The sequence below is a fragment of the Nomascus leucogenys genome, chromosome 2 (genome assembly GCF_006542625.1).
Source record: "Nomascus leucogenys isolate Asia chromosome 2, Asia_NLE_v1, whole genome shotgun sequence".
In the NCBI taxonomy this organism is placed as follows: domain Eukaryota; kingdom Metazoa; phylum Chordata; class Mammalia; order Primates; family Hylobatidae; genus Nomascus; species Nomascus leucogenys.
The window spans coordinates 77055457-77073416 of NC_044382.1; positions in this window are offsets into that span (position 1 = coordinate 77055457).

Sequence of the window (17960 nt, forward strand, 5' to 3'; positions counted from 1 at the left end):
CCGCCTCCTGGGTTTAAGTGATTCTCCTGCCTCAGCCTCCCGAGTAGCTGGGATTACAGGTGCCTGCCACCACGCCTGGCTAATTTTTGTATTTTTAGTAGGGATGGGGTTTCGCCACATTGCCCAGGCTTGAACTCCTGACCTCAAGTGATCCGCCTGCCTGGGCCGCCCAAAGTGCTGGGATTACAGGCGTGAGCCACTGCACCCAGCCTGATATTCTACAAATATCTAAGGCTATCGCTGATATTCTATAAATATCTAAGGCTGTCACTGATATTCTACAAATATCTAAGGCTGTCACTGATGATGCAGTGATCATTCTTGTGTGTAAATCTGTGTGTTTGATTGTTTCCATAGGTTGGATTCCTGCATGTGAAATTGCTGGGTCAGATGTGTCTGGGTCTTTAATGGATATTTCTGGGGACTGGTTTCTATTCTGAAGGAGGAAAAATATCACAGACTTGGGTGTTGCAAAACTTCTGTGCAGTGAGGCTCCATGGGGGCCGTTTGACCAAATCAGCTCCTGGTTTTGTGGGTCTTGGAGATTCAGAACTCTAATTGGTTAGTGGCCTAACCAGGCCTGCCCACTTCTGAGCCACATCCTTGTCCCAGTGTCCCTCTCCAGCGTGAGACCTCTGCAGAGGAGCTGAGACCAGGAGAGGAAGGTTGCTGACAGTTCTAGCTGGCTCCTTGGGCCTGGGCAGAAGAGCCATGATTGATGGCCATTTATTAATAACTATTATTTGCTGAATTCTACAAGCCTGGTGCCGGGCTGCAAGCGAAGGACTCCTTTCCACTGCAAATGCAGCAGCTGGTTCCTCCTTAGGTGGAGCCAGCTCTGAGATGGGCCATGTGTTCTGTGCATGGAGGATTTTGGTGACTGTGGTTTGATCACTGTGGCTCATTTCTGAGAGCAGCCCTTGGGAAAAGCTGAGGTGCTCCCCTGAAATGACGCTGGCTGCCCCATCAACCCCCCTCCTTCTTCCTCACCCCTCCAAAGCCGCCGCCTCCAACCTGTGTGAAGCCCTCCTCTGTGAGGCTCTGCCAAGTGCCCCTTCCTCCTCGCTGCCCTGCCGCACCTGTGTCCGCTCTTGTCCCAGGAACTGTGGTGTCACTCCTACCACCATGAGAACCTGCAGGCAGTGGGGGACTCTCTGTCCCTAGCAGCCAGTGTAGGGCTTGGCTCAGAGCGGGCGCCAAAAAATTCTTATGTGCAGGAGGATTTTTCAGATTTATCCAAATGGGTTTTTCTTCGAGGAAGAGGCCTAGAGCCCTGCTGAGGCATCTTCTAACTAATTTTCAACATAATGAAACCATGTCCTTGGTGTCTGCTCAGAACGCCGTGGCCTTACCTTGCTGGGCTCCTTAGGGAAAAGCACTTAAGTGAAAGGCTCTTCAGTGAAGAATTTCTGTAGCTGAAGGACTCCCTTTTCTGCCCTTCCCTCTTTGTATCATTTGAAAACATCTTTTAAAAGCCTTGTTAATTAATTGCCTCAGGGCTTGGAGGTGCTGAGTTGGGGCAGGCATTGAGAGCAGGCCGGGTTATGCAGCCTCCTAGGGTGGGCAGAGAGAGCTTTGTGGTGCTGATCAGAGCCTTACTTAGAGCCCCCAGGGGCCTCTGAAGGGTAGCAGAAGCTTTCCCTGGATCAGTCAGTTACCAAGGGGTGGGTTGGAAAGTTAATTATTTCAATGAAACATCCCAGAGATCCACAGACCTGACATAGGCGGCAGGCATTTTGGCAACAGGTAGATTTTTTTTAAAAAAGACACTCAGGTTTTGGTTGGGCACAGTGGTTCACGCCTGTAATCCCAGCACTTTGGGAGGCCAAGGTGGGTGGATCACCTGAGGTCAGGAGTTCGAAACCAGCCCGGCCAACATGGTGAAACCCATCTCTACTAAAAATACAAAAATTAGCCAGGTGTGGTAGTGGGGGCCTGTAATCCCAGCTACTCAGGAGGCTGAGACAGGAGAATCACTTGAACCTGGGAGGCAGAGGTTGCAATGAGCTGAGATTGTGCCACTCCAGCCTGGGCGACAGAGGGAGACTATATCTCAAAAAAAAAAAAAAAAGACGCTCAGGGTTTTTAATTTTTCCCCTTCTCTCTGTTTAATTTTTTTTTTTTTTTTTTTTGAGACAAGGTCTTGCTCTGTTGTGCAATTTGGAGTGCAGTGGAGTAGTCATAGCTCACTGTAACCTCCATCTCCTGGGCTCAGGCAATCCTCCCCCCTTGGCCTCCCAAAGTGCTGGGATTACAGGTGTGAGCCAACGGGCTCCGCCCCTCCCTCCTCTTTATTACAGATTATTATTTGCAGATAAAAAGCCTCGCCTAAACCATATAACATTTCGGTGGGTGGCTTTCAACCCTTTCCTTGCATTTGTGTGCATTGGCCCATCTGTACACCTCTTTCAGTGGGAATAAATCATATTACTGCCTGGCAGGTTCTGCCCCCTGAGGCACACACTCTTTTTGGTGGGTCTCACGGCCCCTAGAGACCCCAGCTGTCTGTGGCTGTTTGAACCTAAGCCCCAGACTGGGGCCAGTCAGGTAGAAGTGGCCTCTGTGGAGGGTCGTGGGAGGTAGTCTGGGGCCCCTCTGACCTACATGGGTGTCCGGCACTATTATTGGTGGCTGAGGCCAGAGACAGAGCCTGTTGGGGTAGTCCCTGAGGATGGTGATCCCCAATTAGCAGAGGCTGCAGCCTGCCCACGCCTGCCTTCCCCAGCACCGTCCCTGGGTGCCGCGCTAGAGTTGATTCCTGAGCTCCCCGTGTCTCGTGACCTTGCTTTTCCAGCCTCTGAAGGGCACTCGAGGAAGAGTGATTGAGACTCTGGGGAAGGATGTACGCAGTATCTCAATCTCCCCTCACAGAGCCTGCCTGGGGAGGGCCGCACCTCGGGAGGCTTTTATGTACCGAGGCATTTCCAAAACTGGTTTGTCCCTCCCCTGCCACAGGAGACCAGCAGGGGCCTGCCTTCTGGAGACACACCCACCCCCTTAGGGTTCCCTGCCTTCAGAGCAAATGCTTACCTATGAGGAAATTGAGGTACACAGAGGGTTAGTGACCCACCCAAGGCCACACAGCAAGGCTCCAACAAAGCTGGGGTCCAATTGCAGGCCTGGCTCCGGAGCCAGCGCTGGCTCAGCTCTACCTCCTCTCAGCTGCTCTGGGGACACCAAGGCTGCTGTGCGCTCCTCAGGGTTTAGGGGCCTGGGAATTCCCTGAGCTCATGTCACTTATTCCTAAACGGCACATTCTGATGGCGCAAGGAAACAGTATCCCGGTCACTGTTCGCATTGAGTCACAAGGAGATGGAGGCCCAGAGCATGACTCACTTGGGGTCACACAGCAGGAAGGTGGCTGGGCAGGAGTTTAAACCAGGTCCATAGCATTCCAAATGCTGCCGTTTTGTCTGTTTCCAGCCAAGGGCACCGTGGCTGCTCTGTCCATTTTACTGCCTAGTGAAAGGCCTGCGGGGGGTGCTGTCAGGCTCTTTGCGGTGCTGCTGGTGGAGCACCAGAGCCTGGGCCTGGCTGCGGGCTGAGCGGAAGCTGAGAACATGGAGTCTGAGTCTCTTTGGGCCCAGATTCCCCATGTCTGCCCAGTTCCTTCCCCTTCCTGGGTCATATCTTGTCTCAGGGCATGGAGGGGCCAGTGCACAGAAGAGCCCACTGGCTTCCTGGAACACAGCACGACTCCGTGACCACCTGGGTCGGCTTTCCCTGTGGCCTTGAGAGCTCCTTGCAGAATCCAGCTTGCAGGTGACCTAGGTGGGGCTGCACTTGGAAGCTCTGCTCCGTTTTGGAGTGCAAGGTCCCTGGGTTTCTGTGTAGCTGGAGGCTGTGGCTTTGAACTGTCCTCGAGGGGTTAACAAGAATTACATGCCAGGTTCTGGGCAGAAATAGAATTAAGCATGGATCAGGCTGCACTTTGTAACCAAAAGCCACAAAAGCCACCTAGCATTAGATACCCTGGCATCCCCATTGCTCCAACGTTAGAATCATAAGGCTTTTGTTTAAGAATGACTTGGCCTGCGTAGTGGCTCACACCTGTAATTCCAACACTTTGGGAGGCCCAGGAAGGAGAATCGCTGGAAGCCAGGAGTTTGAGACCAGCCTAGGCAACATAGTGAGACCTCATCTCAACCAAAAGTAGAAAAATTAGCTGAGCATGGTGTGGGCCTGTAGTCCCAGCTACTCGAGGCTGAGGCAGGAGGATCTCTTGAGCGTGGGAATTCGAGACCACAGTGAGCTATGCTCGTGCCACTGCACTCTAGCCTGGGTGACAGAGAAAGACCCTGTCTGTTAAAAAAAAAAAAAAGAAAAAGAAAAAAGATTGCTGGAGTGATTACAGCTTCCCTTTGGAGATGGCAAAGCATCTGACTTCACACTCCCACCCTCAACTCCCACCCTCAGCTCCGGGACACATCTCTTATGCGTCACTCATTCTTTCAGTCATCACCAGACATATCCAGAGGTGTGACAGGTACCGGATCCAGAACTAGGCATGAGGCACAGTTCTGCCTTTTAGGAAGGAAAGGGAGGATCAGCTAGGGCCAGGTGCTTTTTACATGAATATAACTCGTGTGTGTGTGTGTGTATGTGGGTGTGTGTATGTGGTTTGTATGCATGTGCCTATGTGCACACGTGTGTGTGCATGAGTGTGTAGTGTGTGGTGTGGGGTGTTTGGGGTGTGTGTGTGGGGGGTGTGTGGGTGTGGTGTGTGGGGGGGTGTTGTGTGTGTGGTGTGTATATGTGTGTGTGGTGTCTGGTGTGTTTGGGTGTGTGTGGTGTGTGTATGTGTGTAGTGTGTGGGATGTGTGTGTGGTATGTGTGGGCTGTGTGGTGTGTATGTGTGTGGTGTGTGTGTAGTGTGTGTGGTGTGTGTATGTGTGTGGGGGTGTGGTGTATATGTGTGGGGGTTGTGTGGTGTGGGAGTGTGTGTGTGGTGTATGTGTGTGGGGGTGTGTGGTGTATGTGGGTGTGTGGTGTGGGGGGTGTGTGGGGTGTGCATGTGTGGTGTGCGTGTGTGGTGTGGGGTGTGTGTGTGGTGTGAGGGGGTGTGGTGTGTGTGTGGGGTGTGTGTGGTGTGTGTATGTGCATGGAGTGTGTGGTTGGGGTGGTGGTGTGTGTGGGGTGTGTGGTTGTGTGTGTGGTGGGTGGTGTGGGGCGTGTGGTGTGTGTGGGGTGTGTGTGTGGTGTGTGTTGTGTAGGTGAGTGTGTCTGGTGTGTGTGTGGTTGGTGTGTGTGGGGGGTGTGTGTGGTGTGTGTGTGGGTTGTGTGTGGTGTGTGTTGTATATGTGAGTGTGTTGTGTGTATGTGTGGGGGTGTGTGGTGTATGTGTGGGGTGCATGTGGAGTGTATATGTGTGGTGTGTGTGGTGTGTGGGGGTGTGTGATGTGTGTATGTGTGTGGGGTGTGTGTGGTGTGTGTATGTGTGGTGTGTGTATGTGTGTGGTGTGTCTGGTGTGTTTGTGTGGGTGTGTGGGTGTGTGGTGTGTATGTGTGTAGTGTGTGGGGTGTGTATGTGTGGGGGTGTGTGGTGTGTGTGGTGTATGTGTGTGGGTGTGGTGTATGTGTGTGGGTGTGGTGTATGTGTGTGGGTGTGGTGTATGTGTGTGGGGGTTGTGTGTGGTTGTGTGGTGTATGCGTGTGGGGGTGTGTGGTGTATGTGGGTGTGTGGTGTGGGGTGTGTGTGGGAGTGTGTGGGGTGTGTGGTGTGAGGGGTGTGTGTGTGTGTGTGGGGTGTGTGGTGTGTGTGTGCATGGCGTGTGTGGTTGGGGTGGTGTGTGTGGGGTGTGTGTGGTGTATGTGTGTGGGGTGTGTGGTGTGTATATGTGTGTGTGGTATGAGGGGTGTGTGGTGTGTTTGGGTGTGTGTGGTGTGTGTATGTGTAGTGTGTGGGATGTGTGTGTGGTGTGTGTGTGGGGTGTGTGTGGGGGGTGTGCATGTGGGGGTGTGGGGTGTGGAGTGTGTGTGGGGTGTGTTGTGTATGTGTGTGTGGTGTGTGGTGTGTTTGGGTGTGTGTGGTGTATGTGTAGTTGTGGGATGTGTGTGTGGTGTGTATGTGTCGGGTGTGTGTGTGGGGTGTGTGGGGGGTGTGCATGTGGGGGTGTATGTGTGGTGTGTGTGGGGGGTGTGTGTGGGGTGTGTTGTGTATGTGAGTGTGGTGTGTGTGGTGTGTGTATGGGTGTGTGGTGTGTGTGGGGGGTGTGTGTGTTGTGTCTGTGTGTGTCTGGTGTGTGGTGTGTGTATGTGTGTGATGTGTGTATGTGTGTGGGGTGTGTGTATGTGTGTGGTGTGTGGGGGTGTGTGGTGTGGGTGTGTGTGTGGTGTGTGGTTTGTGTGTGGGGTGTGTGGTGTGTAAGTGTGTGGGTGTGGGGTATGGGGGGTGTCGTGTGTGTGTGGGGTGTGTGTGTGTGGTGTGTATGTGTGGGGTGTGTGTGTGGGATGTGTGGGGGGTGTGTGGGGCGTGTAGGGTGTGTGTGTGGTGTGTGTGTGGGGTGTGTGGTGTGTGTGTGGTGTATGTGTGTGTGGGGTGTGTGTGGTTTGGTGTGTGTGTGGTGTGTCTGGTGTGTTTGGGTGTGTGGTGTGTATGGGTGTGTGTGTGGGATGTGTGTGGGGTGTGTGTGTGGTGTATGTGTGTGGGGTGTGTGTGTGGTGTGTGTGGGGTGTGTGGTGTGTTGGGTGTGTGTGGGGTGTGGGGTGTGTGTGGGGTGTGTGTGTGGAGTGGTTGTGTGGTGTGTGGTGTGTGTCTGGTGTGTGTGTGTGGTGTGTGTCTGGTTGTGTGGGGTGTGTGTGGGGTGTGTGTGGTTTGTGTGTGGTGTCAGTGTGTGTAGGGTGTGTGTGTGTGGTGTGTGGGGTGTGTGTGTTGTGTGTGGTGTGTGTGTGTGGTGTGTGTGTGTGGTGTGTGTGGTGTGTGTGTGGTGTGTGTGTGTGGTGTGTGTGTGAGTGTGTGTGTGTGGTGTGTGTGGGGTGTGTGTGTGGTGTGTGTGTGAGTGTGTGTGTGGGGTGTGTGTAAGGTGATTGATGAAATGCACTCTATGCTCTGACCTGACTCAGATGCACTCAAAATGCATGTTTCTTTTTTCTTTTTCTTTTTTTTTTTTGAGATGGAGTCTTGCTCTGTCGCCCAGGCTGGAGTGCAGTGGCACAATCTCAGCCCACTCCAGCCTCCGCCTCCCGGGTTCAAATGATTCTTCTGCCTCAGCCTCCCGAGTAGCTGGGATTACAGGCACCTGCCACCATGCCCAGCTAACTTTTGTATTTTTAGTAGAGAGGGAGTTTCCCCATGTTGCCAGGCTGGTCTCAAACTCCTGACCTCAGGTGATCTGCCCACCTCGGCCTCCCAAAGTGCTGGGATTACAGGCGTGAGCCACGGCGCCCGGCCTGTTTCTATAACTCATCTCATTGGAAAAATAAATTAAAAAAAAAAATTGCTGGCTAAGTAGAACTCATTCCAGATTTCAGACAGCGTCTCTGGATAAAATATTCAGTTAAAGTTCAAACTTCAGACAGGCTTTGTGCAAATTTCAAAAGGTGCCTCTTCCTCTAGGCAGCCGGGGCAGCTCTGCACCAGGTGAGGGTCAAGATTTCAGGTGCTCTCGCCCTTCTCAGCCAGGCCTCCTTGAACAGTGAACAACCTGTGTAGCTGTCCATGGCAGTTTAGTCAAGCTCTCCAAGGAAACTGTCTCATCTCAAGGTCTCCCTTCCCCCGCATCCCTTCTCCTTTTTCCAAGGAAGCTTCAGGAGAGGCAGCTTATGTGTCTGGGGGTTGGGGGAGGGATCTCCAGCCCTTGTTTTGGACTTCAGTCCTCAGATCCGAAGGCCACTCTCAGATGGGCCTGGCTTCCCCAGGACTGAATATCCAACGTGGCCCTCATCCCGCATCTGAGGCCAAGCATGTCTGCAGGCCACACCCCCGGCCTCTGTGACACCTGGTCTTCGCAGCTTTCATCAGGACACCATCAGGACATCATATAGGGTGAAATATGAATGAAAGTTATCATTGGCGCCTGAAGCCCCCACCTTCCCTGTCAGCAGGGTAGGAAATTAGAGTGCATGGCCTTTGGCCTTGAGGCTGCTGGTGCCATGGAAGGCAAGGCCTGCAAAGGCATCCTGGGTTTAGGGAGTGCTTTGAGGGGTCTGCTGACTCCTGGTGCCCCTCTGCGGTCGACTCCAGAGTGCAGGCACCCAAGGCTGCCTGGGGGCTGGGATTGGGGGCACCTGGTTGGTGTGGGGCAGCTTTGTCAAGGAGGGGCTGAGCAGGGCAGCCCCTGCCTTCCCAGTCCTCCCAGTCTGGGGTGGGTGGGCCGAGGGACAAGGCTGCGGCTGTAGCCACCTGCTGTGCCCACCCCCTGCCTGTGTGCCCTGTTGCCTGGGGCAGGCCTGGGTGTCCCAGGGCTCTCAGCCTCAGCTTTCTGGAACCAGACTTTGTCCCCCTGCCAGGTGACTTTGCCCCTGCTGCCGGGTGACTTTGCCCCTGCTGCCCTGGCCTGGGCAAATCTCAGTGCCTCCCTCCCATCCTCCCACTGGGGGCTTGCAGGGCTTTTCTTTCCACCGCAACCACCCCCTGGGGGCCCAGCTCCCGCTGCCCTTCCCGATAACTCTGGGGAGGCTATGGCCTTTGAAAAGAGAGTAGCGGCCAGGTGCAGTGGCTCACATCTGTAATCACAGCACTTAGGGAGGCTGAGGCAGAAGGATCACTTGAGGTCAGGAGTTTAAGACCAGCCTAGGTAACATAGTGAGACCCCCCATCTCTCAAAAAAAAAACACCTGAGGTCGGACACATCTTGCCCATGACTTATGACCTACGGCCATGGTCAGTGACCATCTCTGAACCTCAGTTTCCTCATCTGTAAAATGGGAGTCATCTTGGAAATAGGCTGGAAAGAGCCAACCTACTTCATTATTTAAATGTCTATGTGGATTATTTTGATAGGAATTTTAAGTGATAATTGAAAACAGCAGTACAAAGCTGTCCTCCCCAGCCCCCTGGTGCGGCCCAGCTGCCCGGCCTGCCCTGTTTGGAAGGGGACTCCGCCCTTCCCTGCAGCAGCCCATGCTGGGGCTTCCATGCCTCTCCTCCAGACTCAGGTGGCCTAAGTGCCCGCCAGCCCCTCTGGGCCACACAGGGAACAGCACACGGGCAGTGGCTCAGAGGCTATGTGCCAACGCGGCCGGCCAGCTGTGAGTCGCACACAGCAGATTTGCCCATCTTCCATGGCAGCTCTGGTGGTGGAGACTGTTTTGTGGGATCAATGACCCTCCTTGAATGTGAAAACAGGACCATCCGCCGGTCCCTCTGAGCTCCTCCCAAGCCTTCTGCTGTTGCAGAAATGTCACTTGCTCTTCCATCTGGACCAGGCTGCGTTTCTGTTCCTCCCAACTGTCCTCCTTTTTCTTCTTTCTGTTTCAAGAAAGCCCCTTCTACAAGCTCTGGGTGGAGGCAGTGAGGGTGGGGGCCCTGGGTTGGGATCCCGGCACTGTGCCCTACTCCCTAAGTGACCCAGTGCAAGTCATCTCAGTGTCCTTATCAAAATCATGGTATTTTGATATTTTTATCAAAATAATAGGTATAAAGAACCTCCTTTTTGTTTTGTTTTGTTTTTGTTTTTAGACAGAGTCTGACTCTGTTGCCCAGGCTGGAGTGCAGTGGCACAGTTGTAGCTCACTGCAGTCTCAACCTCCTGGGCTCAGGCAGTCCTCCTCGCTTAGCCCCCCAAAGTAACTGGGGCTACACATGTGTACCATCACGCCTGGCTGATTTTTTATAGAGACGGGGTCTTGCTATGTTGCCCAGGCTGGTCTCAAACTTCTGGCCTCAAGCGATCCTTCTGCCTCAGCCTCCCAAAGTGCTGAGATTACAGGCGTGAGCCACCTTGTCTGGCCTTAAATAACCTTCTGAAGGAAAAACCAAACGTTTTTTTTCTCTCACACTCAACACAGAATGTGTCTAAAATGTGTGGGGATTTCTCCTTATCAGCAAGCAGTTCTCCAGTGGACATGCTGGGCATCCTCTAGTTCAATTCAATTCTGACACTGTCTACCCGAAGTTAGCATCAGATCCCACAGAATGAGGGCTCAGTCCCATGAGACTGCCCCCCACTTCCGATGCCAATCGCAAACCCAGGTTGTTTTACCTGCACTTCTGACCAATGGGCTATAAATCAACGGGTTCCCACAACTCCCTCCTCAGATTTCATAGATCTAGAGCAGCTCACAGAACTCAGGGAGACACTTTAGTCATTTGTTTTAAGGGATATGACAAAGGCTGTAGGTGAACAGCCAGGTGGAAGGGGGTGCGCAGGGCTGGGCATGCCAGGGGGGGCACGGGGCTTCCATGCACTCTCTGGGGTCGCCATCCTCCGGGAACCTCCACGTGTTCAACAACCAGGAAGCCCTTCCAAACTCTGTCCTTTTGGGTTTTTGTGGAGACTTCATTACATAGGTGTGATTGGTTACATCACTGGACATGGGTCATCAACCTCACCTTCAGCCCCTCTCCCCTCCCCAGAGGTCCAACTCTCTAATCACGTGGTTGGTTCTCCTGACAACCAGCCCTCCATCCTGAGGCTATCTGGGGACCCACAAAGAGTCCAAGTCCCCTCGTTATAACAAAAGATGCTCCTATCGCTGAGGCATTCCAAGCGATTTAGGAGTTCTGGGCCAAAAACCAGAGTCAAAGACTGAATATTAGGCTGGGTGCAGTGGCTCACGCCTGTAATCCCAGCTACTTGGGAGGCTGAGGTGGGAGGATCGTTTGAACCCAGGAGTTTCAGACCAGCCTGGGCAACTTGGTGAAACCCCGTTTTTACTAAAAATACAACAAAATAAGCCAGGCATGGCTGTGCATGTGCCTGTAGTCCCAGCTACTCGAGAGGCTGAGGTGGGAGGATCACTTGAGCCCAGGAGTTTGAGGCTGCAGTGAGCCATATTCATACCACTGCATCCCAGCCTGAGCGACAGAGCAAGATGCTGTCTCGAAACCAGCAAACAAAAAACCCCCCAAATATTAGAACAAAAGAGTCCCCTTAACCCCCTGTCTGCAAGGGTTTTACTTAAGAACCCAAGGCAGAGACTATATGTTTCTTATTTTATATCACAATAAGAAAGATATCTTACAATGTCCCATACCTCCTTTTTCTAAAGGAAGTTAAATCATAGCAGTTTCAAGTTAGGGTTCTTTTTTCTTTTTTTCTAGAGATAGAATCTCACACTGTTGCTCAGGTTGGAGTGCAGTGACGAGATTATAGCTCACTGCAGCCTCAACCTCCTAAGCTCAGGTGATCCTCCTGCCTCAGCCTCCTGAGCAGCTGGGACTATAAGTGTGCACCACCAGGCCTGGCTAATTTCCTTTTTGTAGAGATGGGGTCTCACTATGTTGCCCAGGCTGGTCTGGAACTCCCGGCCTCAAGCAATCCATCTACCTTGGTCTCCCAAAGTGTTAGGATTAAAGGCGTGAGCCATCATGCCTGGTCCCTCAAGTTAGAATTGTTGAAGGAATTAAATGAGATTATCCACTTGACATTAACTTGACTCATTTAATTTAATGGGTACATTAAAAAAACAAAAAACAAAACCCTAGTAAGAATCGGTCCTTCTTATTATGTGGTGACTGAGTTGGAATCCTAGCCCTTTAACCTACAGCACCCGAGAGCCCTTTAACCTACGGCACCCGAGAGCCCTTTAACCTATGGCACCCATAACTCTTCTCCCTCTCGCTCACCTGCCTGCAGCCACCTGGGTCTCCTTGCTGCTCCTCACATGGGAGCACACTCTTCCACCTGGGGTCTCTGCACCTGCTGCCGCCTCCCCCAGTGTCCCATGGCTCCCTCATTCCCCTGTGGGGCTCACAGCCTCACCTCCCTTGGGTGTCCAGAAAATGAAATGTACACAGCAACCCCCATTCCCTTCTCCATTCTCCTGGTTTTCTTCATGGTGCTTATCGACACTGGACTTGCTATTTATTTTTTTGAGTGGAGGGGTTATCATTAGTATCCCTTCAAAAGATTGGAAGTGGCCGGGCTTGGTGGCTCACGCCTGGAATCTCAGCACTTAGGGAGGAAGAGGCGGGTGGACCACTTGAGGTCAGGAGTTTGAGACCAGCCTGCCATGAGGTCAGGAGTTCGAGACCAGCCTGCCCAACACGGCAAAACCCTGTCTCTACTTAAAAAAAAAAATACAAAAAACTAGCTGGGTGTGGTGGTGGGCACCTGTAATCCCAGCTACTTGGGAGGCTGAGGCAGGAGAATTGCTTGAACCTGGGAGGCGGAGGTTGCAGTGAGCCAAGATCATACCACTACACTCCAGCCTGAGAGACAGGAGTGAAACTCTGTCTCAAAAAAAAAAAAAATTAAAAATTAGCCAGGATGTGGTGCACGTGCCTGTACTCCCAGCTCTTCGGGAGGCTGAGGTGGGAGGATTGCTTGAGCCCAGGAGTTTGAGGCTGCAGAGAGCGAGGATTGCGCTGCTGCACTCCAGCCTGGATGACAGAGCAAGATCCTGTCTCAAAATAAATAAATCTCAAAATAAAAGATTGCAAAAGAAGCTTCCAGAAGGCAAGAAACCATTTTACAGAGTGCCCTGCCCTAAAAGATAGATCCACATCTCAGAACCTGTGGATGTGACCTTATTTTGAAAAAGTATCCTATCCATTGGGCCCTAAATCCTGTGACAAGTGTCCTGAGGGGCACACAGAGGAGAGGCACCTCGAGGAGGAGGCGAGGCAGAGACTGGAGGACGAGGCCAGGAGGGATGCCTGTGGCCCCAGAGCTGGGAGAGGCAGGGACGGATTCTTGCCTGGAGCCTCCAGAGGGAGGTGGCCCTGGCAGCCGCTTGGTTTCTGACTTCAGGCCTTCAGAACTGTGAGCAGTTAAACTCTGTTATTCTGTCACTGTGTTTACGGTAATCTGTTTCGGCAGGCCTAGGAAACTAATCCACCCCTGTGTGGCCAACACCCAGGCAGGGGCTGGAATGTAGCAGAGCCGGCAGCAGCCAGCATTCTCTGGAAAGAGCCAGATAGAAAATATTTGAGGCTTTGCAGGCCATTGTCTCTGTCTCGAATGCTCAACTCTGCCACCAGAGCATGAACTGCAGCCACGGAGAACAGTAACAAATGGGTGTGGCTGTGTTCCAATAAAACTTTATCTATGGACACCAAAATTTCAATTTCATATAACTTTCATGTGTCACTACATATGATTCTTTTGATTTATTTATTTTTTTGAGACAGAGTTTCGCTCTGTCTCCTAGACTAAAGTGCAGTGGGGTGATCTCCGCTCACTGCAACCTTTGCCTCCTGGGTTCAAGGGATTCTCCTGCCTCAGCCTCCCGAGTAGCTGAGACTACAGGGTGGGGCTCCACCATGCCTGGCTAATTTTGGTATTTTTTTTTGTAGAGACGGAGTTTCACCATGTTGGCCAGGCTGGTCTTGAACTCCTGACCTCAAGTGATCCGCCCAGCTTGGCCTTCCAAAGTGCTGGGATTAGAGGCGTGAGCCACCTCACCCAGCCAATATGATTCTTATTTTGACTTTTTTCAACCATTTAAGAATGTAAAAGCCATTCTTAGCGTGTAGGTCAGACGAAGGCAGGTGGTGGTGGGGTTTGGCCCGGGGGCTGTAGTTTGCTGCCTGGTCTAGCAGATGCTCCGTATTTGTTGAAGGATTGAAGGAACATTAGAGGTGACAGCTGGATACTCCCGTCAAGTAGCCCAGAGACTGTGATGAAGCCACTTGCAACAAAAATCCCTGAGAATTAAAGTAGGGTTGGTGTAAACTGCTGGAGGCAGCTGTCTCACCCCAAGCTCTTCAGCCATAGAGGGCAGGGCCAAGAGGTCACCCAGGTGCCTGGCTGGGGAGGTTGTTCCCAGGCCTTCGGTGCTGGTTAGCGCCATGGTGCTAAAGTGACAGAGGAGACACGGGAAGGTGCTGGCCACTCCCTGACCACATTGCATGTGTTCAGCTGTAGGCTCAGTGAGGATGGGTCCTGGGATTGGGGTCTGGGTGGAGATCTAGAGCACATTGGAGCCGAAACCCTAACGCAGGGCTGGAAAACTCCGGTGACTTCTAGGATTAGGCCAGGAATGCGGATAAGCAAAGGAGGTCTGATGTAAGACAACAGGGCATGATGGGGGCTCTGGCAAACAGGGGAGACCGCCTCCTATTTAAAACAGTTACTCAGTCTTGGCACTGTGGCCCATGCTGGTAATCCCAGAATTTTGGGAGGCTGAAGTGGGAGGATCATTAAGCCAGGAGTTCAAGACCAGCTTGGGCGACGTAGTGAGACCCCATTTCTAAAAAAAAAAAAAAAAGTAAATAAGATAAAAATTATTTTAATTAGCTGGGCACAGTAGCAAGTATCTGCCATTCCAGCTACTTGGGAGGCTGAGGCAGGAGGATAGCTTGAGCTCAGGAGGTTGAGGCTGCAGTGAGCTGTGATCGCACCACTGGACTCCAGCCTTGGTGAAAGAGCAGGATGCTGTCTCAAAAAAAAAAAAAAAAAAGCAATTATTCAGTTTCAGCCAATCCTGCCAGGTGGGAATGCAGGCCCCATACCAGCAGATTTCTAGATTGTTCTTGAGAAGCTGCAGAATTCAATTGTTTATATGAAATCTCCTGATTTAAAATCTTGGCTCAAATAATAATAATACAAAGTCATGGCAGGAGTTTTCTGCATGTTGAGTGGATATTGGAATGCCTTCTTACAGAGAGCTCCGAGAGGCTAGGTTACCTTACCAACAGCACACAGAGATGCCAAACCGGGTGTGGGCGACCTCACAGCTGCCTTCCAGGTGTTGGCGCTTTGTGACCTCATCCACTGAGTGAAGGGGGAGAGGATCAGAGGGTCTCTCTTCAGCCAGATTTGGGCCCCAGACAAAATTCAGAAACTGCTACTATCAGCCAGGCTTGGGGGCTCATGCCTGTAATCCCAGCACTTTGGGAGGCCGAGGTGGAAGGATCACTTGAGCCCAGGAGTTTGAGACCAGCCAGGGAAACATAGCGGGACCTTGTCTACAAAACATAAAAAAATTAGCTGGGCTTGGTGGTGCACACCTGTAGTCCCAGCTACTTGGGAGACTGAGGCTCGGGAGGATCACTTGATCCTGAGAGGTTGAGGCTGCGGTGAGCTGTGATTACACCACTACACTCTAGCCTGGGCTGGGCTTTGTAAGAGTGAGACCCTGTCTTTATAAAAAAACAAAACTACTACTCGCTAGCTTTTTTGAAAACTGTGGTGTTCAGAAAATGGATATGGTCACCATATTATAATTCATATGGCATAGTACTACTAAATAAGATTTTTTTTTTTTGAGATAGAGTCTTACTCTGTCTCCCAGGCTGGAGTGCAATGGCGCGATCTTGGCTCACTGCAGCCTCCTACTCCCGGGTTCAAGTGATTCTTGAGCTTCAGCCTCCGGAGTAGCTGGGATGACAGGCGCGTGCCACCACATCCAGCTAATTTTTTTATTTTTAGTAGAGACAAGATTTCGCCATGTTGGCCAGGCTGATCTCAAACGCCTGACCTCAAGTGATCCACCCACCTCGGCCTCCCAAAGTGCTGGGATTACAGGTGTGAGCCACCGAGCCCGGCCTGAAGAAGATACTAACACTACAACTTGCTCCTTTCTTTGAGAACAGTGGCAATATTATGATTGTTACGATTATGGTTGTGATTTGATCACTACTCTACACCTCAGGACTCCCTTCCATATCCAACACCCCACACCCTGCACCCAGGAAATAAATTGGTTTTAACCATCCGGCTGCTAGACCGTGTCCCACCCCACCGCTACTCCACCCCTGCTACCCAACCATCTGGTCCAGCCCTGCCCAGCCCAGCCATGCCATCTGGTAGAACTTGCTGGCTACCAGCACAAAGGGCAGGTGTTCCCTGTCACCTTCAGTCACAAGGGTGCTAGGAAGGGCATATTCAGGTTCTTGGAGGGACAAAGCCATGCAGGACCCTCCTTCTTGGTCGATGGAGAAGTGGGTGGGTGCATACGCCCGTGTCTGATGGAAGCGGCTGTCACTCGTGTTTGCAAAGAAGGTGGCTTTTTTGTGAAGAAACCTTGGGAAATGATGTTGCTGCCATGCCTGCATACTTTTTTTTTTTTTAGCCAGAGTCTCATTCTGTCGCCCAGGCTGGAGTGCAGTGGTGCCATCTCAACTCACTACAACCTCTGCCTCCTGGATTCAAACAATTCCCCTGCCTCAGCCTCCTGAGTAGCTGGGATTATAGGCGCCCGCCACCACGCCCAGCTAATTTTTGTATTTTTAGTAGAGACAGGGTTTTGCCTTGTTGGCCAGGCCAGTCTTAAACCCCTGACCTCAAGTGATCTGCCCACCTCAGCCTCCCAAAGTGCTGGGATTACAGGTGTGAGCCATGGCGCCCGGCCCATGCCTGCATTCTTAAGGGCCTTGGAAAGCACTCTGCATGCATGCAGTGGCCCAGCCAGCCCCCTCTGCAAATCCCTCTGTCTGCCCCTCCCATTTCACAATTCCATCAGAATCGGTGGCTGTGCTGGTGAAGAAGGATTTGCTCTTAATGAGCCTGCCCAGAACTGCCTTGTTTTCTTGGCGTTGACAAACTATATCCCTTAATAAAAGTTTCATGACTCAATTTAGCATGGGAGGTAAGTAATCCCAGCCCCTCCTGCTCTGAAATCAAAGATTGCCTCGGAGTATTGGTCTCAGGGGCACTCCTGGGTTTGACAAAAGCGCTGTCTTTGGGGGCATCGCCGGCTGAGATTTGCCAGGGGGTCTGTGGGCGGAAGGTGCCCCCTCCAGGAAGGCCTCCTGCTGCTGCCTCCTCCTGCTCTATTGTGGTGGTCACTGGTCGTTCTGGCTGTTCAGCTCTGCCCTGGTCATCTGTGGTAGTAGGTTGTTTGCAGAGTCAACCACAGCTCTCCCTCCCATCTCACCAGCCCTTTGCAAATGCTTGTCTCATCAAGAGGTGGGGTCCGTTTTCTCCTCTCCTAAATCTGGCCTAGTTGGCTCTGCCCAGTAGAATGTGGTGGAAGTGATTCCATGTGAGTGCCCATGAGGGAGCTGGGGAGGCCTTGCAGCTTCCACTTTTGCCTCCTTATTTTTATTTATTGATTGATTGAGACAGAGTCTTGCTCTGTTGCCTAGGCTGAGTGCAGTGGTGTAATCACGGCTCACTGCAACCTCTACTTCCCAGGCTCAAGCGATCCTCCCCCCTCAGCCTTTCAAGTAGCTGGGACTACAGGCGCCCACCACCATGCCTGCCTAATTTTGTTGCTGTTGTTGTTATTGTTGTTGAGACAGGTTTTCCTTATGTTGCCGAGGCTGGTTCTGACCTCCCGGGCTCAAGCGATTCTCCCACCTCAGCCTCCCCAAATGCTGGGATTACAGGCGTGAGCCACTGCACCAGGCTCCACTTTTGCCTCCTTAGACCCCAGCACTGCTGCGCAAAAAGGAAGCCCTTAGGCCATGCGTGGTAGCTCGTGCCTGTAATCCCAGCACTTTGGGAGGCCAAGGCGGGTGGATCATCTGAGGTCAGGAGTTCAAGAGCAGCCTGTTTTTGTGAGTCCCAGCTCTTTCTTCCCCCTTCCCCATCACATAGCGTGTATTTTGTTAAAGTCTGTTTAACACAGTGGACACATTTGGTCACTTCTGCTCCTTTTGTTTTGTCTTTTTTTTTTTTTTAAGAGATGGTGTCTTGCTATGTTGCCCAGGCTGGTCTTGAACTCCTGGGCTCAAGCGATCTTTCTGCCTCGGCCTCCCACAGTGCTGGGATTACAGGGATGAGCCACTGTGCCTGGCCCATTTCAGCTCCTCATTCCTTTTCAGCTCTCTTGATCCCATACAATTTGTTTTCAGAGACGCTTTGGGGGTTCTAATGGGAGATGTCTCCAGCTCACTTCTTCCCATCTTGCTGGCATCCTGGCCTGGCTGAGCTGGATGCCCGGGTCCACCATAATCCCCACCTGCTTCT